The sequence below is a fragment of the Cavia porcellus genome, unplaced genomic scaffold (assembly GCF_034190915.1).
Source record: "Cavia porcellus strain 051 isolate PalLab524CR breed Dunkin Hartley unplaced genomic scaffold, mCavPor4.1 scaffold_13, whole genome shotgun sequence".
NCBI lineage: Eukaryota > Metazoa > Chordata > Mammalia > Rodentia > Caviidae > Cavia > Cavia porcellus.
Genome location: NW_026947496.1, coordinates 68,856,999 through 68,878,894, shown reverse-complemented (window position 1 = coordinate 68,878,894; position 21,896 = coordinate 68,856,999). Strand labels below are relative to the sequence as shown.

The following is a 21,896-nucleotide window of genomic DNA, read 5'->3' as shown; positions in this document are numbered from 1 at the left end:
CTGATAACGTTTTTAAAGTGTTAATTAAGGTTAGCCTGGTTCTGTTATATTCTGCTTTACTCACTTAAATATTACACTTTAAGCATTTTTCCACAAAATTCTTTTATCTTCTTAAAGGTTAATTTAAATGTCACCACAATAATTTATCAAGAGTCCATTCCATAGATAATCACCGTTTGTCCTCCTTGTAAATATTCAATTTTGTTTTGCTTTCATGCATTATAATTTTACACTTCCAAGGCTAAAATTCTTGAGTCAAAGGACTGTTTTAATAACTATTGAAATGGATCATTAAACTTCTTACTAACACTATTTTTACTCTCAAAAATTATGACATCATTTAAGCAGACATCAATCACTTATTTTTTCATGAGTGGATTTATGAGACATCTTCTTTGTCCTTAACCCAGGACTGTGTTTGGACAATTACCATTGTTCACATTTTCTAAATTGTGATATAAGAGTAATTCGTGCAGGAAATATGAAGCGGTTACTGATTCCATAGAAACTGCTGGTGCAACTTTGCCTTCATTAATTCCAGCTTCCTTGCAAAACATGAAAGGGTCACACAGTCATACTTAGTGAATGACTCATCCAATCATGAGCTGAGAGTAAAGAAGCACACACGACCTGCCAGTGTTATAAAGTGCAGAACTGGCTTTATGACCTTAAGTGGCCCTCTAACCTCATTGTCTAGGTACACTCCCCTTGTTGCCTAACTGTAAAGTCTTCATAGAATTTATTTCTTCCTAAAATTATAGTGCCGTTTACTTGCTAGCCATCTGTCTCCCCTGTCCTTGGACTCAAAAGGACTTTACTATAAATGGCCCAGAGTTTAGAGGGGTGCCTGACACACATCAGGCTCTCAACATGTAACCATTGCTTCAGAGCCCCATGGTAACTTGTTTACTGTACCCCAAAGAAGAAAAATTATTGTTTCAAACTCACCTATTAATATTTTAACTGATCAGTACAGTTGGCACTGCACATAACCAGTGTGTAGTACCGATGAAGTTTTAGCTCTCTAAACAACACATTTTAGAGTTATATCTCAGAATCCTCCAACCGCAAACTGCAAACCACTGATTGCCGCAGGAAGGTTGATGTTTGCATGACCTCTTCTGAATGGAAAATGAATTTTGTCTGGTTCTTTTCTCCCTACTGTGCTCCAACCCCACCACCTCCTGCATTATTTTATGTTTTACTTTATTGGTATAGCATAATATCATCACCACTTGTGATATGTTCCAAACATGCATGATGTCTCAGGGCTTTTACCAGTTGCTTTTTTATTAACATGTATTAATTATACATATTAGTGGCATTTGGTGTGATATTTCTATATAGGCTTATAGCATAAACTAATCAAATACAACATCCCTTTTCTTTTTTATCTTTACTTTTTATTAGTGCATACATACTGATCACATTCATCATAGGGAATTTGCACCTGTGCATAATATACCTTCATTCTTTTTTTTCTATTTCCTCCCCTCCCTTCAAACCTTCTTCCCATCCCCATTTACAAAAGCTTTATTTCCATTTTCCCTCTGTTTTTTTTCTTTTCTTTTCTTATCCTGCCTCCCTTATTCTGCTTCCCATTGGAACATGTCCTCCCTTCTTCCCAATATCTATCCTGCATTAATAACCATGACCCTTTTCGACCCACTTCCATCACAACCTCTCTGAACTGTAGTAATCATGTACTTCTATGTAGTTTGCCTGAATCTCACCATCACCAATTCTGTTAAGTCTTATAAATAGCTGTGCTTTCCAATATTGTTGAGAGAGGAAACATGGAGTAAAATGCACAGGGCTCCACTTAGTGGGAACTGTTTTGAGATTAAATAAAACTCTGTCTTTATCTCATTTTTGCTGATGCCTTCCTTTCTCTGCTTCTATACAGCCTTCAAAAATAGCCCTGAACATAAATTTTTCATTGAGCCACTAAATATCCTTGTATTTGTCAGCTGTTCCCCTCTACGCAAGGAAAAAGATTATAATTGTTTTATACAGTCTTTGATTGATTGTAATGATATATTTTTACATTTCTGACAGAAACAAAAAAGATGTACTTGTTTTTGTTTACAAATGAATGAAGTTTAATCTGTAAAACTCACATTCTTTGCCAGGTTTTTGAGTTCTTTTTAAATGTAAGCAATAATAATCTTTTTTTGAGGCAGATAATTTTCTTTTTTTAATTTTATTTTAAGAAAAAGATTAAGATAAAAGAGGACATAACAAAACAGGTCAGAATAGTTTAAGCAACATAGTGTTTTACCACAAGACAATCCAACATAACAGTAGCTACCATAGTGTCTCTTTCCTTGAAATATTTGAGTATACCTTCATATACTATAGCATCAAACATAAAAATACAATGTAAAACCATTCAAGAGAATGAAAGTATTACAGGGTATTCAGAATCAACTAAAAGAAAACGAACAAAGGTTACTATAGTATCTCCTTGTCTATAAAATATTTTGTTTATACTATCACATATAATAAAATCCAGTAAGATACAACATGGTAAAACCAATGGAGACAGAAGAACAAAAGCTTGGTGGAACTTCAAAACAAGATGATATTAAATCATCACTCGCTATTATAATGTCTTGTTTTCTTCAAAATAGCTGTTCATACCAACACAGACAATAAAATCAAATTACCCAGAATAAAACCATTCTAAATAATGAATGAAAACATTATTATTTTCATGTGATCTAAAATTACTCCAGGAATAGAATCTGCTGATCTTAATGGCTAATATTTTTAAAGGATAAATATTGCTCACTTTATTTGCTTATTTGTTGTTTGTTTTGTTTGTTTTTCTGTCCAAATATTTACTTTTTAATTTTCTTTGTCTCTGGAAGTACCAGAAAAAAAATTAAACACAGCTAACCTTTTCTGAGGATATGAGGTATGCTGTATGCAGACACGCACTAACTTTAGGTGCTAATACGGACTTGGCAAGGGTGGATACTTACTACCCATTTGCAAGTAATGAATCCAAGTCATCTGGTAAGTCCTAGTCAGTTCTGTTAGACTCTAAGATCTATATACTTTCTACCTTACTATTTTTTTTCAGAAATCATGGATTGATTGCATCCTTTAAATTTAAATAGCTAAGCAAAACATGATCTTCTTTAAGAATAAACTTCAATCTTTTAATCGTCTAGTTCTTTTCTCTTTTTTTCTTCTTCTATATCTTTACCCTAATTCTTTCTGGTTTCCAACCAACAAAAACATTATTTTTCCAGATAAAACAATACACATTTCAAAATAAAAGTAACATTTCTCTGACCTCATTAAAGTTGAAACATAATCTTTAGACTAAATTTGAACGCATGAAATAAATAAATTGGAGTTACCCTGTAGAAGAGCTAACACTTATTAAGGCTTTATTCAGTTCCTTACACTATCCCCTGAAACTTTTCTCAGGAAGAGTGAAGGCAGAGAAGACAAGAGCATATTTCAAAGGATTTAGTACTAGATTTAAAATTCTATTCCAGAAAATTAGGCATAAATAGTTTTCATTTGATAAGACTCAGAAGAACAATTTATAGTACCAAAAGTTTCATATTTTATTTTTATTTCATGGTGCTTTCTGCTTACAAGATTTTTAAACAACCAGATGAACTTTAGTGGCTGTATCTGATTTTTTTAAAGAAAAAATTTAAAGAATGAACACTAGAAACACAAAAGTTGAACTTAGAATCAAGCAGGAGACAGCTAACCTGTGGATTCAGTCATATGATTGATCATTTAAAAATATACCCTAGATAAAGTTTTCAAACCTTATAAAAACATTCAAAGAGGTACTAAGGGGTTTCTTATTCTATAGTCAAATTATTTTAGTGACATAATGGAGAGGAAGATTATTGATAAGAAATATATTTTTTACATATCTGTATTTGTTGGTTATATGAAAAACATACTAAAGTATAAAATATACTTATAGGTTAGAACATGAATTTTTAGCAATGCAATGCTTTTACTAGAAAGGAAGTGATCATGCCATGTTTTCAAATGCTTTTGTTTCATAAATAGAGATTTACAAATAATGTGTTTGGCCTAGACTCAAACATCCTACACGGCTGCCTTTTCTTAGCAAGGATTTGCTGCACATGGAATTCTGAGAGAATTCTGCTGGGAACATATGACCCATAACCAGACTACTCAGTTATTTTAGAAATGACAGGCTAGGCCAATGATTTGGAGAAGGTGGTCTTCCATTCGTTTGTTGTTAATTTATGGTACCAGCAGTTTTTCCAGTGCAGACTTTTTTCCTAAGCTCCAAACACATAAATCTAATTGTCCATAGCTGAGGGAACCACATTTAGAAGACTGTGCTTGTCAGACACAGTGAGGAGCAGATACTGAGATGGACCTGGTAGGGTGCAGTGCACCCTTGCTCTATTCTATCCTGAGTCCAGCTCATCTTCATCATCTTACAGACCAACGGTGCTCTCAAGCTATCCCATGTCCTGTACTTCAAATTCATGGAGGTACTTATTTCCATAGACACAGGACTTTCACAGACACCTTCACTAAGCTCTCCACTGATAACCTCTGTCCTGAAGATATTCTAATGAGCTGGGATTTATGTATGATGGCACTTTAGGCTAACTTGGTGCCTACCTCTCTTACCACCCCACTTTCAGACTCTCACTGTCTTCTGTCAGATTTATGTGAATTCTAATTCCTCCATGAGTGCTTTCTTCTTGCAGTGCTCTTGACTCTCTTTTCCTGAGTAAACCTTAAAGGATGTGTCAATTCCAGTCTGATTCTGCTCCACTGTTCCTGAACTCAGAAAATAGCAATGCTTGGTTAGTATCTGTTGCCAACTTTACCACCCATTGTATCCAATCACACACAAAGTCTGCCTTTCTATTAACTCTAAAGCATATTCTTCCTCTTCCCCTAATTATGCCTCCTTACTTCAAATTTTCTTCTTTCTTACCTGAAATCACTTATTGTATTATGAATGACATTTTTTCCTTCACACCTCTTTACTTTAAAGTTAGGAGAAATGTGGTCCCATATTTTAATGCAATTTTATGGGAAATATCTGCTCCTCTTCTCATGTGCTTAGGATATTTATTTCAATCTCTATTTTTTTCAGAATAAATTGTTACCAGTCTTGGTCAGCACACCTCAGACAAACAGAAACCAACAAAGAAAGAAACTGGGCCTCCTATATATGCCTGTATGGAAGGAACAAAAAATATGACAAGAGGAGGCAACAAGAAAGAGTCCTCAGTCCCCAATACTGAGAACATTGATCCTGGAAAGATAAATGCAAAGGAAAATGAGGACAGCAAACAAACAATATCCCACATGGCACCAATTGACATAAAATGATATCTTCAGGACCTCATAGAGGAGTTCAAAAGTGAAGTATTTAACCAAGTAAAGCAAGATATAAATAAATAATTAAAGAAATGCTAAGCACATCCCAAGAAAAAACAGATGGAAGAATGGAAGAACAAAAAAAAGGAGAGAATTGTTTGATGGAGAAAATAGAGAAAATGTAGAATACATAAAGCAGATTCAAAGAGATTACCAGGAAATTAAAAACTCCATTGAAAGCTGGCAAAATTGCTTGAAAGAAACTAAGGATAGATTATTTGAACTGGAAGACAGGTTTGCAATGTGGGAAGATGACAGGAGAAACTTCTTAAGAATAACAAGGAAACAAGCAGTAACAATACAAAGGCTAGAAGATGACAAGAGGATCTATAACTTAAGAATAAAGAATGTGAGTGAAGAAGCAGGGGTACAAACAAAGGAACTGCAAAGACTATTCACAGAAATAATTAAGGAAAACTTCCCAAACATAGGAAAAGGAAAAGATACTCAGATATATGAGGCATACAGAACTCCAGCCACCTACAACCAAAACAGAACTACACCCAGGCATATAATAATAAAGATCCCAGAAATCCAATATAAGAACAGAATATTAAAAGCTGTCAGAGACAAGAAACTGATCACTTACAAGGAAACACCCATCAGAATTACAGCAGACTTCTCAGCACCAACCATCAAATCTCAAAGAACATGGGGCAAAATAATCCAAGCCTTGAAAGAAAATAACTTCCAGCCCAGATTGATGTATTCTGAACAATTGTCCCTAGAAATTAATGGAGAAACAAGATGCTTCCAAAATAAAGAGGAACAGGGGGAATTCGCAACCACCAATCAAACTCTACAGAAAATACTCCAAGACATTCTAAAGAAAAAGAAAAGCACCAGAATGTCAGGAACAGTGGCAGAGAGGCCCCCAAAATGGAGCAAAAGTGAAAGGAAGAAGACAAACAGATAACTAATGACAGAAAAAGAGCACAACAGAAATGAGTCAGGGAAGCTTGCATATAATTCCTAATATAGATGGCCTAGATACACTAACCTAAGGGAAAAAAGAGAGAATCGCAGGCAGAGTGGATCAAGAGGTAGGGTCCACTGAGATGCTCTTTACAGGAAATCTAATTAACCTGATGAAAGGTATATGAACCAAAATCAAATATGAGAAAACAGAGCTCGATGTGATAGGGAACCAGAGAGTAATAGGGGAACTGACCAGTGTTTATGGATAAGTTGAAAAGACAGGCTTTAATAAGTGAAGAAATACAACTAGGGATCAAGTCCAGGAGTGAGAAAGTTTGGAAACACTTAGGTAAATAGCAGGTTCCCTCCCCAATATAAAACCGAGAGTGATGGGGAAACCCAAAAATACACAGTACATCCTGGGGAAGTGAAGGGTGGTCTTTAAAAAGATAGCAGAAGATATTGTTAATAGTGTATTAGGAATTAAAACCCTTATTACTCGCACCACTCTGCTTGAATGGAACTTGTTCAGTCCCAGTTTGTATACAAACACTGGATCTGAGGGCACAGACAGCTGTCTTGAAGATATCAGGATACAGAACACTGATCATCTTTAATTTCCTATTAACTTAATCCAGATTCCTGTGTGACTTATACTATTGTATCATGACTGATCTTAGTTAAATATGATTTGTTTGATTGCTGTTTATTATTGACAGATTTTATTCAAAACTTAGATTGATGGTATCAAGTTGGGGAATATTGACAGCTATACTAAAAATGATAATGATTCACTATGATACCCATTCTGATTTGATTACTACCTGTTTTTGTAGCTCTACACTATCTACAAAGTTGTATATCTATTAATTCTGTATGTACTGATATTTCAATTATACTTTACTGATGATATAGCCAATTCTGTTGATGATAACAAGAGACAGCACAGTGATCATGGTAGCACTCCTTATACAACAGTTTCGTGTTTCTTTAGTTTTATGTGTCTATAGGAATATGTTTTGTTCTGTCCTGCTTTGTTCTGTTTCTCCCTCTAATATAGAAAGGATAGAAATACATGTTAAGATTCATGCTTGCATAAAACCTATAAACAGTTTATGAGAACTGATCTTATGACACATGATGAAATGAACAAATACTTTGAATGAAAAAAGGGGCACTGCAGTACTCTGCTGATTCCAGAGGGTTACGATGTGAAATCCAGCAATACTATTAATCTTTGTTCAGAATGATTTTAATCTGCTGTTTTGTTTGGTCTCAATACAAATGAAGATATGGATAAATACATACATGTCTAAGTGTACAGGATTAATAGCCATATTACTTAGTTTTTGTTGTATAGTTGAACAGAACTGTTTGCAGTCTCCCTGGCTGAATTCTCATTTATATGTTCCACTTTTGTATCTTGAACAGTTATTTGTGGGGGGACAATATGTATACATCAACTAGTCATTTATTACTGTTTCTTTTCTTTGAAAGTGTATACTATTTCTGCCTTTTTTCTGTTTTGTTTTGTCTTTCTTTAAATAAAAATTTTTAAAAACCTAAAAAAAATTGTTACCAGTCTCTTCATTTAGTGAAGAGTGTTTCACTGGCTTGTAGCATGTCCATCTATGTTAAGGTATCATCAAAAGTGATTTCAGTGTTCACTGAATGACATATAACAAAGTCTGATTTCTTAGTTCCTTAAATTACTCAATTTCAGCCCGTTTGTCTTGAGCCACATAACCATAGGCATAGTCCAGACCTTCATCACCTCAGTTCAATTTTATTTTAGACTTCAATTTAATTTTAGACTTCTAGGAAGATGGCAGAGTAGTGAATAGCAGATAAACAGACTCCCTGAAATTTGATGTTCAGATGCTGGGATAAAGCAATATAAGGCAGAGAAGAAGGAAAAAAATGGGTTCCCAGGGCCCAGGAAGTATCTAAAGCTAGAGCTGAAGCTCAGGCGAGAGTAAATACAGAGATTTTAATGAAGAAGGAAGAGGCAGGCAGTATTTCCTTTCTGAGTCCAGACTAGTAGCACTGCATGGGAGAAGTGACTTGAACCTGCAGACACACAATGACTTCAGAGGTGACTTCAGAGGTTTCCATGGAGAAACACAGTAGGGAATGGAGCGATGGACTCAGTGGATTACAATGGCTGGTGAGTTATTTCGGTTCAGATATACCCCAGGAGAGGGCAACTGGATGGTATCCATCTTAGAAAGGAATAACTGAGCTCTCAGAGCAACTGCTATCTCTCCCTGGTAGCTAGCAGCATCAGACTGAGGCTGCCGAGGTCAAATAAGGAGGTCAGAGAACTGAGATCAAGCTGACAGGAGCCGAGTAGAAGCTGGCAGAAGGTGCACAGAGTGTTCCAGGATGAACAAATCAGTCTCAGTCTCACAGTCAGAAGCAAACCTGAATTCCAGTGGAACTAAACATGCAGGCTTTGTGGGATTATCCACCACCCTGCTGTAAACCTATACCTGCTTGCTGGTATTACTCTACTCAGATCTGGGCTCCCTCTGCCACACTGTCTACCAGTGAGTGATAGAAGAGACAGACCTTGAAGTAAATTTCTCTTTTCTCTCTTTCTTTCTTTCTTTCTTTCTTTCTTTCTTTCTTTCTTTCTTTCTTTCTTTCTTTTCTTTCTTCTTTCTTTTTCTTTTCTTGCTTTTGTTTTTGGTTTGTTTCATTTTGTTTTTTCTTGTTTTGATACACGTGTGAATATGGCTTCTAGGGGTTTTTTTTTGTTTGTTTGTTTCTGTTGTTATGTTTTCCTATTATTTTTTCCTTCTTTTTTTCCCTCTTGTCTTCTTCACCACTTTCCCAAGGTTCACATAATCTTCTTTTGTCCTCCAGATTTGCTTCTAATCTCTTTCTCTTCCTCTATTTCTCTATTTTCCCCCTAACCCCTTCAAGTTTTTCTACTTTGAGGATGAAATCATCATACTGAGGGCTTATTTACTGTACAATGTTTTCTGGTTCATTTTAAATTTCATTGTATAACCACAAATCCAATTCATACATTTAAAGGCGACAAATTAATATCATGGTGTGTCATTATCTAGCCTGTGTTTATGCTACTGTTATTACTGATTATATTACTTTAACCAAGGTGAAATAATTGCTCTAATCAAATATTTTCTATGTATATCAAGACTGAGATTGCCAAAGGGTCATAAACAATACTATAGGCCAGTGCCATAGAGTCAGGGGCTTGAGCCACAAAGGCAGCAACTTCTCATCCCTGATAAATAGAAGCAGAATCTTGCAACAAACTCAAGACCAAATATACAGCTGACCCTGGAAGATATCTGTGAGAAGTCATTTGCTAAGGATTCTAAATACTAGCAATAAGCTACTTACAATAAACAATTTACAAGGAGAAAGCCAGGAACTAAACTTTAAAAAATGGAAAATGAGAAGACACTCAAACAAGATACAACTCCAGACTTTTAGCTCACTAAAGGCAAAGGCAAATGAGGTGACATCACTTTAAAGTCACTTACCTGGACTCTCTGAAGAGGTAATAGTTGAAGTAAAAAAGCAGATGAACGACACTCTAGAAAAATATCAAATCAGAAATTTCTCAGATAACAGGATGGGGGGCCATAGTGAAAGTGACTCTAGAGCAGAAACAGATTTAAAAATTAGAAGAACTTAGGAAAATGATGAAAACCATGGACATCTAACAAATGAAAGAAATGGAATCTATGAAACAGATTCAAAAAGATACATAGGGGATTTAAAGTTCCATTGAAAATATATACCGAAGGATGAGCCAATGTGAGAACATAATCTCAGGCATGGAAGACAGGATTGCAATTAGCAAACATGAAAAGAAAGATTTCTTACTAAAAATAGGACCATGATAAATCAATCCCAGGGATGCAAAGATGGTACAACATATGCAAATCAATAAATATAATACACTATATTAACAGAGTCAAGGACAAAAACTCTATGATTATCTCAATAGATGTAGGAAAAGCCTTTGATAAAGCCAATACCAATCCAGGACAAAAACCTACAGAAAATTGGAATAAATGGTCTTTATTTTAATCTGATAAAAGCCATCTGTGACAAACCAACAGACTACACCAAACTAAATGGACAAAGCTGAAAACTTTCACTCTAAAATCAGGAATAAAACAAGTATGCCTTCTTATTCAATATAGTTCTAGAAACAGCCAGAGAAATTGAACAAGAGAAAAAAAAAAACAAAGAATAGGCAAGGGAAAATTAAATTATTATTATTTGCAGGTGACATGATACTCTATTCAAAAGACCTCAGAAACACCTCAAAAAGACTTTCAGATTTAATAATCAAATTCAGTAGCATAGATGGATGCAAAATCAACACTTAAAAATCAATAGCATTCCTGTACATAACTAACAAACTCAGTGAGAGAGTAATTAAGGAAAAATACCTTTCACGATAGCATCCAAAGAAATATCTAAAAATCAATCTAAAAAAGTAAATAAAAGAACTTTACATTGAGAACTATAGTATTATGGCAAAAGAGATCAAAAGGAAAGCAGAAAATGGAAAGATGTCTCCTAATATAGTGATAATGGCCATAATTCCAAAATTATCATACAGACTTAATATAAGCACAAATCATAATTCCAATAGCATATCTCACAGAATTAGAGAACACAATCTTAAAATTCATTTGGAAACAGAAAAGAAAAAGCAATACTGAGCAAAAAATCAAGACGGGGCATCACAATCCCTGACTTGAAATTATACAGCAAAGCTACTGTGATAAAAACAATAAAGTTCAGGAAAAAAAGAAAAATAGACTCAAAAATCACTGGAGCAGATTAAAAGATGCAGAAACATCTCCAAACATCTTTTATCTTATCTTTGACGAAGGGACCAAACACATTCACTGGAAGAAAGATAGCCTTTTCAATAAATGATGCTTGAAAAACTGGCTTTTCAAATGCCAAAAATTAAAACTAAACCCATATCTTTCCTCATTCACAAACTGAAATAGAAATAAATCAAAGACCTGAATATTAAAACATAAACACTAAATCTGCTGGAAGATAAGTAGGTAGAACTCTTGAAGACACTGATGCAGGCAAAGACTTTATAAACAAAACCAGGTCACACAGAAACTATCACACAGAATCAACAACTGAGGTATCATTTCTTTTTGTACTAAGGACTGAGCTCATAACTTCACCCTTGCCAGGGCAGACATTCACACCACTAAGCTAAACCCCCATCCTTGTATTAAAATATTTTGTACAGCAAGAGACTACCAACAGAGTGCACAAACAACCCACAGAGTGGGAAAAAAATTTACAACTGAATCTCAAGGGGCTAAAATTAGAATATACAAAGAACTAAAAAAAAAATCATCTCTCCCTATCAATCCAAAAATGGGCACCTGAAATGAATAGATGAAGAAGTACAAACAGTAGATAAATACATGAAAAAGTGTGCAACATCACTAGTCATTCAAGAGATGCAAATTAAAACAATGCTGAGATTCTAATGTTACTCCAGAAAAAATGGTTCTTATCAAGAAATCAACCAATAACAAATGTTGGCTGGATTGTAGGGGAAAAGTAACCCTTCTCTGTTGTTGATGAGAGTGTAAACAGGTAATGTGGGAAATCTGTGTGGAGATTCCTCAAACAACTAAAGCTGGAGGTTCCATTCAATTTAGCTGTTCCTTTTCTTAGTATCTTCCCAGAATAATTAAAAAGCATCATCATACCACAGCAATGTATGCACACTCATGTTTATGGCAGCGCAGTTTATAATAGCCACATTTGGGAAACAGCCCAATTTCCTATCAACAGGTGAACATATAAAGATCTTTATCATATATACGTGCTGATAGATAGATAGATAGATAGATAGATAGATAGATAGATAGAGGAATACCACTGTGCCAGAAAAAAGGACAAGTTCAAAACATTTCCTGCTGAATGAAGGCACTTTGAGACCACTCTCTTTAAGTGAAATAAATCTGACATCCATGTGTAAATACCACATTGTTTCTCTGGTATGAAAAACTAAAAGAGTTAATAAGGGCCAAAGTATATACAAGATATTGGGAAATGCGAAGAAAATTTTCAAATGAAGGGGGACGGGGGGGGGTAAAAAGGGACAAGAAAAAAAGAATAGAAGGAAAAATTGAAATAAAGTTTTTTGTAAACAAAGAGGGAAATGAAGTTGAAGGGAGGGGAGGAGAGTAAGAAAAAAATGAAGAATCCAGGTATATTGTATACAGGCACAAGCTCCCTACGATGAATGTTATCAGTATGTATATGTAAAGTGTACCAATAAAATAAAAGGTAAAAACACATCTTATAGTTTTGCAATCTGACACTCCAGAAAACTCAGTCCATTGACTCAGGTCTTAAGGCTTCCGGAGTTCTTTGAGTTCACTGCATCAATCATTCTTAAAACTTTTAACTTTCTGCCTTTCTCTTAAGGCTTTTTTGCCTTTACTTACTTCTCTGTGATGATTAGACTGCAGGCTGCATCACTCTGACCCCTGTCTTACACAGGTCACCTGCTCCCTCAAGCTCTGCCCTTCAGTCACCTTCCCATGCAATCCGTCTCTATGTTGACACCTACGTAAGGACCACAGAGTGCTACTGTAGAAAATAACACAGGTCTTCCAGACTTTCAAACTCAGTTTCCAAAATCAAAGATACCGGCCCTTTTTTGAAGGATTTGCTACTCCCCTTCTCAATGATAATTCCTCTGTCTCCATAATCAAAGCCACTTTAACACAGTCCTTCTCACCACCCACTCACTTCTAAACAGAAATACAAACACAAAGCATTTTAACTCCCTGCTAAGCTCTTTTGAACCTAAGCAAGCACTAAACTGGGGACTTGGAGCAGGGAAAATTGGAATAAAATAAGCTGTATCTCATGTAGAAGGAGGTGAGGTCTTGCACCACAGCAGCTGAGGGATCAAGCCTGCTCTACAGCGCGCCTTATCCAGGCCTCTTGCACTGTGAAATCTGAATGGCTACGGGTAACACTTCTTATGGCACTTGAGTGAAGTAAGTTAAATGAAATCATGTAAGGAATTGCATATAAGTAGAGATAATTATTTTTTGTTTTATTTAGAGAAAAAAAGCATAAATTAGTACAGAATTTCAAAAAAATAGCATTAAGAAATGACGAGTCATTGTCCATTTTTTGTTTTGATTCTGTAACCTGAACAACTACTTCTAAGATACCAATATGCAATTTATCAATTAATGATTTCTTACTGTTACTTTTTGCCTAGTACATATAATTTTAAAAATTCCTACCGTAATTCTGCCTAGAGGAACCCATGGGCTAATATAGGAGAGCAAACTAAGGAGGTAACCACCTAGAAGAGCATTATAGAGGCAAGAACACAGTGTTGTGAATCCAAAGATGGAATTATTCACTAGGCCCCGGGGGGCTCCACGAGGGGACCCCAGGTGTGTGCTTGATTCCCTACTTGTAGTTTATATCCCTAGCTGAGGGTACACATACACTGCTGGTTGAAGTTTGGGAGAGAATTTAGGAAGGGGGGAGAAAAGGCTGCTGTACTAAGATTTCTAGGCCCTTTTCTATGTTTTAGTTCAGTGACGTTTGGCATATTTTCTGTGAAAAAAAATGTAACCTGATTAAAGCAGCTTATTATTCAGGAAAGAGCTGTTCTGACAAAACCATTAGTTCCCCTCAGCTCCTGAAAGCTGCCCTGCAGAAAGCCCACCCTGCTGCTAATTCATGAACAAATAGCAAACCATCTACGTGACAGCCATATTTATGAAAAGTCCTCCACATCTGGCACAAGACAGAACAGTCCTACTTTACTAAACATTTTGAGGGGCTTGATCGGTCCTTTTAAAGTGGCTGAGCAAACCCTATGTCTTTTTTTCTGTCTGACTTGCCACAATTCACAACTGGAGTGGTCCTATTGCATCCCCTTGGGCATGCTCTGTGCCAGGCACATTTTACCTCCCTCCATGGTTTCCTCAATGAATTGTCTCCTCTGGATAGGTACTGGAAGAGCAAAATTTGTCCATTCATTTACCTTGTCCGTGAAAGTTTTAAAGTTTACTCCACTTTAATTGTGTTTCCCCAATCCCCTTCTCTCCATGGACCATAGATTCAAAGCTTCCCTGTATAAGATGCAGTCAAGTTGCTCTGTTCCCATGGTTCTGTCTGGGGACAGGAGAACTTCTGTTCTCTCCCCTTACACAAATTTGAACTGCATCTGTGGCCTTGGAACCACCTCAACACAATGTGCATGTGTAGTACAATTCCTATTAAGTTGTCAGTTTCGTGAAGAATTCTTGATGCACCCTTACTTCCTTTAATTCTTCCATATAAACCCACAGTTGTAGTAGCTGACAATCTGCCCAGCGGCTTGATCACACCCAGTTGCTATCTTCTCCTATTAAACCTGCCTTAAGTACTCCTCATTTTAGTATTGCAAGTTTTCCATACTGTACATTTTATTTTGTCTTTCTCAGTCCTCCAGCATCAGTGACTGATTAGCCATGCCTTCGTTTTCAGTTCATCACACAATATTTAGCTCATTCAATAGTGACACTGGGAAATCAGAGAATTTTCTAATTTTTATACTGGTTTCTCCTGAGACAGATATATTGGTGTCTGAAGATCAAATTTTTCTGTTATTTCTGGTTGCACTTACAGAGAGAGAATCTTTGACAAGTTTAGGAGCACCTCTATCTGGATCACCCCTCCTCTAAGTGACTATCACAGACTGTTCCAGTAAAGATCTTGCCTGCCATGTGAGTGCTATTACTTCATCCAAGTGACCAAAGCATGCAAGTGGGACAGAGACTTTTCTCGTATTAAATGTAAACATCTCACATTCACCCCACACCTCTAACTTACCTTCAAAACTTCTGGTTAGGGAAGTGTTATATGATATCTCCTTTTTTTCAGCTTACATGACTCCACCCTCTCACCCCACCTTCCAAGGCACCAAGGACATGCTCTCTGATGTAATCGTTTACAAAAGACAATGACACCCACGATATCTATTTTCTACCATTCAGAGAACTCTGAAGAAGAGAAGTGAATTCTGGTTGCCTACTGATAACAAAGAAATGAGAGAAAACCTACAAGAAGAAAAAGAGTTTAAGTAATTAACTTGTCATATATGTAAACTGTTTGGCATAGTGCCTGGAGCATAGTAAATGGTAAAGATTATTATTAACCTTGTGTGTCCTGCACAATCAAAACAAAGCAACACATTGATCTTGCCCACAACGATGCTATTGAGAAAGACAGGAAAGAAATAGATGATTGTATATATTTTCCGCCATGCCTGACTTAATGTTTTAAAATTGTTGACTAATATATTGTGTGAGGTGGAACAAAATTCTATGGAGTCAGGAAAAATTAGAAGAGATCCAAATGTCTGCAGAACATGGAAAGAGCTCCCCCGCAACAACGCGTGACGGGCTGTGTTTCTTACCGCTCGGGCTGTGTGTGCCCAGATTTTGTGGGGTGTTTGCTTGTTTGCTTGTTTTCCTCTTGGATAGCTCCTGCTTCCATCACGTCTTATGGACTTACATATCTTCTGTGATAGCCAGTATGAAGGCCTGTTGCCTGTCTCAAAATAAAATAGGAGATTATTACGTATTTATTCAATGGATCTCAGAATGTGTATCAGAAGTTTTGGATCTCTCATCGTCTATAGCTAGTACAGACAAGGTTTTTAAAATGGTGTGTTCTCTTGTCCTTTTCTAATGAGATCAATGAATGAATGTGCTAAACAAGTGTTATTTTTACAAGCCTTTTCTAGCTGTGCATTCAAAGATTGCCCTAGAGACCCTAACTTTAATTAGATTCAGTAGGAGGTCTATTCACTTGCATTGTTGATTCAATTTTTGGTGTCCCACTTCAGACATGAACTTAGGAAATTATTCCTAAAACATGACTCAAAAATGAATCCTAAAATACAAATGTATTTTTCATCATTTGAGTAAGAGTCTAATTAAAGCTCTACATAGTATTTAGGGAATTTGATTCTGTCTGTCACAACATTACCATAAGATGGAAATTCACAATAGTCCAGATGTGTAATTGAAGATGGAAAGTTCAATAAATTATGGGCATCGATAGAGTGTTACTCAAAATCATTCAACATACATATCTCTCTCCGTCTTCTGCCTGTTTAGTCACAGAATCAGCTGGTAAGACAAAACGTACATTAAAATCCTATCTTTATACCTTTATGATGAGAAATAAGACTGAACTTTTAAAACTATTAATATTGTTTATATATGATTATAGGACTATAAATGATGCTTTTATGTCTGAACACTTTTGTATATTGAATGAGAATTGCTGGTATATGAGTACAATAATCAAAACTAAATAAAATATAGATGATACAAATTATTAGTAGAAATTATTTTCTGTTGTAGCAGAAAGTTATGATGGATTCTAATGCAAGCAGGGACAGGAGAGTGTGATATACAGACGGTACTGGAATTGGAACACGTCAGGCCTGATGGGGCCCAGCTCTATTCCATTTCACAAGGAGAGAGATAAATTCCTGAGTCAAATTTTGCCTTAGCTCTACTCTTTATCAGTGTAATTATTGAGTTTCTAACTCATATGTGCATAGCTTTCATATGCAACAATTCTTAATGAAAATTACTTATATAAGTCCAACTTGAACAAAGTTTGACACTTGGAAAAATGCAAAATAAAATATAAATGCAGTTACTATCCACAAATAAAAGGAGAGAAAATTATGATACAGACCTAGTTTGGCTTAGGTGACTCACAAGTTTGGAGTTTGGCTATATAGTGAGGACGAATGATTCTCTTTAATGGTCACCTTCCAGCAGGATAGTTCAGTCTTCTTTACTAGGCCTCTGAAACAATCAGTGGAACCTTCAGTGACTCTCAGGGTTAAGAACTGTCACAGTGCTATATTTATCATATTCTGCTACTCAAAGTAAATCACACACTACCCCACCTTCAAGGAAACATATTCTATCTCTTGATAGCAGAAGGTACAAAGAAGTATGGCCATATTTGAAATCTATTACATTTGTACAAAACAGTTCCTCCAAGAGTGACTCAGCACGATTCTGTGTTCTTCACCAGACTATATGTAGTCAAAATGACCTTACTTCCAAAATTTATATACAAACTTAATTAAATCCCAATCAAAATATTAACAACATTCTTCACAATATTGGAGAAAACAATCTTAAAATTATAGTGTGGAACCAGAAGGGACTCAGAATAACAAAAGCAGTCCTGGTTAACAAGATCAAAGCGGGAGGCATCACAATCCCAAGTATTGAAGTTATATTACAAAGACTGATAAAAACAGCATTGGTATAGTGGTATATAGATTCATGAATGCATTTGTTTACAAACAATTTGGTTTACAAGCAGAAGTATATGGCAAAATTTTGGGTTTTTTTTTTTTGTAAATTCTGCATCAGGTGATGAACACAACAACCATTTTCTTTGGACAAGCACAATGTAGCTATTTTCTTTAGAAATGTGGAACAAATTAAACCCATGAACCATGTACAATTCCACTGTACTGGCACCAAAACAGACATGAGGATTGATGGAATAGAAGGGAAGATGCAAAAACAATCCCAAGTATTTTCAGCTATTTGATTTTTCACAGTGGGATCAAAAATATACACTGGAGGAAAGGGTCTCTTTCATAAATTGTTTTAGGATAACTGACTAGTTACTATATCTTGAATTTTGACGGTATGTGTTGTGACTTTTGTAATTTCTAGTTACATTGATGTAAGTTTTTTCTAACTTGCTCTTGATGAGTCTTGCCAATGGCTTGTCTATTTTATTTATTATCTCAAAGAATCAACTTTTTGACCTCATTTTATAATCTCCCTCCTTGATTTCAGTTTGGTACTATTTTATTGTTGTTTCTCAAGTATCCTAAGATTTTTCATAAGGTTATGCTCGCTCTGTTAGAGTATTGATTGCTCAAATTTTCCTCTTAGAGCTGCTGTAACAGTGACCCAGAAGTTTTGTTGGGTTGTACAGCCATTATCATTAACTTCCAGACAATTTTTAATTTCTTCTGGAGCCCATTATTTGTTTATAAATATGCTGATAATTTTCCAGGAGTTTTTTCCTTTTCCAAAATTTTTCTGTCATTGATTTCTATTTTCACTGCACAGTGGTCAGATAGTATGCTTGTGTTGATTTCAATTCTTTTATTTTTATATAAGAAGACTTTGTGGAGTACCATGTGATTTATTTTGAAAAAATTGTTGTGCTGCTGAAAAGGATGTATACTCTGTTGTACAGGGGTAGAATACTCTATGTATCTATTAGGTTCATATATTCAAGGATGTAATTCAGATCTCAAATTTCTATATTGATGTTTTGTTTAGTTGGTCTGTGCCTTTGCAAAAGTAGAGAGTTAAAATTGTCTACTATTATTCCATTGGTATCTATTTGTTATTTCAATTTTGGCAGCTTTTGTTTTCATAAAGATATGTGCTCCACTATTCAGTGCATATGTTTTTCAACGTTATCTCTTCTTGTTGGATTGTTTCTTTAACTAGTATATTGTGATCTTCTACCTCTCTTCTAATTCATTTTAACTTGAAGTTCATTATTTCTGAATTAGAATTGCTACAGTTACTTGTTTTCAGGGTCCTGGTGCATAAAGTGTTGTTTTCCATCCTTTAATTCTTAGTCTATGAATACTTCTTTGGATTAACTGAGTTTCTCAAATGCAACAGATTACTTATTCTTTATTTCCCCTAAAACAGAATTTTGCTCTGTGATTCATGCTGGCCTTAAACTCATGCAAGCCTTCTGTCTCGGCTTCCTTAGTTTTAGGATTACTGGCAGGCACCACTGCATCTTGGTGGATTCTTCTTTTTAATACAGTCTGTAAATCTGTCTTTCGAATGGGAAGTTGAGGCTGTTAACTTTGAGACATATTACTTAGGTGTGCTGTTTACTTACTAATATTGTTTTATCAGTTGGTGCATTATTTCTTTTACTTTTCCTGGTGCTTTTTATTGCTTTTTGTCCATTGACCTCACTAGATTCCTCTGTTTCTCTCTCTGTGTTTCTCTCTCTCTCTCACACACACACACATACATACACGATTACTTGTTTTAGTTAGAAACATTCCTAAAAATTTTAGCCAGAGTCAGACTAGCATTCATAATATCTTCTGAGCTGGTCTTTTTTTATGGAAATATCTTATTCCTCTGTCTGTTCTACAGGATACCTTTTCTGGATACAATAATCTGGGTTGAGATTTATTTGCTCTTAGGGCTTGAAATACTTCATTCAAACCTCTTCTGGCCTTCAGAGTTTGTGCTGAGAAGACTGTGACTCTAGTTTGCTATCTTGATATGTGATTTTTTTTTTCATTCTTCTCTGGCTGCCTTTAAAATTCTGGTTTTATTGACTGAATGTCTGTAAATTTAATGAGTATATGCCTTGATGAACTTATCCTTTCATCATAATTGTTTTGAACACTATAAGCATTGCTTACTCATATTTCAAAATATTTTCTCATTTTTGGGAAGTTTTCTTCCATATTTTCTGTTAGCATGTTGGTGAATCCATTTGTGAAATCTCCTGGATTTTCTCTAACTCATTTAGCTTAATTTTCTTGTTATCTAGTAGCTGCTGGATAGTCTTTTCTCATTCTTATATTTACTTTTTGGCGTCTTTGAACACTTTATCATTGTTTACTATTTTGCCCTCAATATCAGACACTCTGTCTTCACATTGGTCATTTCTGCAATGTATAAATTCTAATTTTTTTCTTATTTCAGGGATTTTTGTCTTACATATTTTGAAGGATTCCATATATTTGTTAAATCTGTTCAAATTTTGAACTTGCTTTGGTTAGCTCATTCATTTTTTTTTAAACCCATTTCCCTACAATTCATCAGGGACATAGTGAGTGCCATTGTGGTGAACTTTTGGTTCATTTCCTCTTTGAGCTCCTCTATTTCCTTCATCTATTCTATGAATTTTTGTAGATTTCTGCTACTTAGTATTTGTCTTCTTTATTCCTTGTGGCCCCTTGTTCTGCTCTGTGGGAGCTGGGAGGTTCAGAGCTCTATTTCCCTTTTTCCCCATTACATAACTGCATCTGTGTGTGTGCATATAGAAACACTCCTTTGTGGGAGGTACTGTAAATTGAAGATTAGTTGTTACATGGAGATTTTGGTGGAATGTTGCTTCCTGATGAATAATTTTCAGTCTTTGTATGCCCAGTTCTATTATTTATTCCCTCTGTTTTTTACTTTAAGTGATTTCAACTTTATCCCTGTTTTTCTGCAAGAATTTCTTCAATTTATAACAACATTCACAGGTTCAATCTTACATTTCTATAGTCTTTGAAGTTACTCTCCACTCTTTTTTGTCTGTTCTCTAGAAGAGAAAAAGAACCTATATACACCTATAAAAATCATAGACAATGGAGGCACAAATTTCTTGCAAGGTGTTATGGCACATGATGAAAAAGAAGACCAACAGACAAATAGCAGTGCAGTGGGGATTTGGAATGGCCTGTTGTTTACAAGGAACAAAAGACCACAAGGCACCAGAGTCTTAGTATTTATTAATTACATTTACATAAGGAAGATGATGAGTGGACTATTGGATGACCCAGAGGGTGGTGTTGAACTTAAGCTGAGAAGGATCTTAAGTTGATGAGGATGGCAGGAAAAGACATCAGGTTTAATGAGAAGTTTTTCCTTTTCCCCAGGTGAAACCATTTTTTTTTTATTACTTGATTCTCAGAATGTCTCCAGCTGATATAATTTTTCCCTGGAGCATCACAGCATCAACTGTGACTAGAGGCACATGGAGTTATATTTCTGCATACCCATACCATATCCAGCTCACATGACAAGATACTAGGCCTTGGGCAAACCCTAATCACAATTTAATTATGAAATTATTTTTCCCCAAAAAATTATATAGAGTGCCCCTCAACAAAAAGACCTATTATACACATGAAACCATAAGAGAACATAACCCCAAATTACTAAATAACTCAAGAAATATATAAAAACTTTAAACAGTAAGGTGTCTCTGATGGGAAAACTAATTAGGTATTCTGAGTTGCTGTGTGTGTGATTCTCAAATAGCTTTTTTTTTTCTTTTTTCTTTTTTTGGTCATAAAGTCCCCAGTTTTTCTGCTGCAAACTGGGCTTACTTCAGTCTCAGGAGCTCTTTCTGCCAGGTTACAGGCATTTTTGCAGAGTCTCATTCAGTCTGAGTTCTCAGATTAGGAATTCTTGCTACTCCTTTTCCTGGGAGTGTGGTGGAGTCAGTAGACAAATTCACTAAAAGAAGATTGTCCACTAGTCAAGATTACTCCTATAAATAAATTAATTAATCCATTTCAGTGGCATTTATCAGGGCTAGTTTAAAAATAACAAATGATACGCTCCTGTAACAAATGATACGCCTCTCTTTAGCAATGGAAACACAGCAACAACGTGTGCCTCTTCTCTTGTGTAACTCAGGCCGAATCTGGTGTCTGATTTTAGGACCAAAGTCTCTGGTTACCAGTT

General features: G+C 35.5%; 1 long non-coding RNA gene across 1 annotated transcript in view; it reads right to left on the bottom strand.

Annotated features, from left to right (window-relative positions):
- The window catches only part of LOC134478572 (uncharacterized), a 133,792-nt gene that overhangs the window by 24,577 nt on the left and 87,319 nt on the right, over positions 1 to 21,896 (bottom strand). The window contains exons 2-3 of the long non-coding RNA XR_010051315.1: positions 17,104 to 17,216; positions 15,806 to 15,939 (exon numbers count right to left, since the gene is read on the bottom strand). This is a non-coding gene — a long non-coding RNA (uncharacterized LOC134478572). The remainder of the gene's footprint in view (positions 1 to 15,805; positions 15,940 to 17,103; positions 17,217 to 21,896) is intronic.